Genomic DNA, 1080 nt, shown 5'->3' on the forward strand with positions numbered 1-1080 from the left:
AATAACACCAGACTAAAGCATATACTGTTAGGGGTCGAGTTCCCGTCTCTGCACAGAGGGAATCTCGAACCATCTCCGCTGCGGTCTCCCATTCTTCTCCAGCCGCAGTGGAGCCTGCTCAGCGGAGACGTCAGTCCCAGCGTCTGGCTCAGCCTGATACGGTGCGGATGATTGCTGCTGCTTTTCCAGGCTCAGCCATTGTAGCCAGTACTGGTCAGCGGCGAGCAGACATCTCTGGGACTAAGTCCTGCTTTTCTCCTTCTGAGCATGCCCAGGGTAAGACCTCTTATTGGAGTTCGAGGATCACATGCTCAGGTACTGCAGCAGCTCCCATTGGTCCTCTAGGAAGGTCCTGAAGTTGCTGCAGCTATAAAAGGTTTGCATGGTCGCACCGCCATGCGCTAGTATTAACCTAAGTTATGAGCTCAGCGCCAGTGTGGTAATGCTTGCATGTGGTTAGGGTTCGGCTGAAATAAGCCCCTAGAATACCGGCACATCCGGTGAGGAGTTTGTGTATGTGGATTCAGGGTTTGGCTGAATTAAGCCCCTAGAATACCGGCACCTCAGGTGAGGAGTTTTGTGTGTGCTATGCTTACTGCATGACCACTGTCGGCTCCATTAGGTATCTGTTCCCCTGTGAGGTTAATAGGGCACAGCGTTCTCTTTCTCAAGCGAATCTGTGAAGTGACAGAGCTCGCTAATGCCGCCATATAGTACTGTCTTTTACTAGCAGCAGGTTCTCTCCTGCACGGTGGACCCCGGGTTGTGAACGCACCTACTACTCAATATATATACTCGGTGCGTTCCGCCAACCCTAACATTTATTTAGCATCATTAATTCCATGGTGCTGTACATGAGAAGGGGTTACATACAAATTACAGATATCTGTCATGATCCCAATGGCAGGGGATAACAAAAGGACAAGCACAAAAAACAGAACAAGCTCTAGGGTGATGGAAACTGAGCTGACCGCGATCCTGAACCTAATTCACACACTAGCAGTAGCCGGGGAACGTGCCTACGATGATTCTAGACATCTCGCGCCAGCCGAAGGACTAGCTTCCCCTATTAGAAGAAAC

This window comes from Ranitomeya imitator, chromosome 3, assembly GCF_032444005.1.
Source record: "Ranitomeya imitator isolate aRanImi1 chromosome 3, aRanImi1.pri, whole genome shotgun sequence".
In the NCBI taxonomy this organism is placed as follows: domain Eukaryota; kingdom Metazoa; phylum Chordata; class Amphibia; order Anura; family Dendrobatidae; genus Ranitomeya; species Ranitomeya imitator.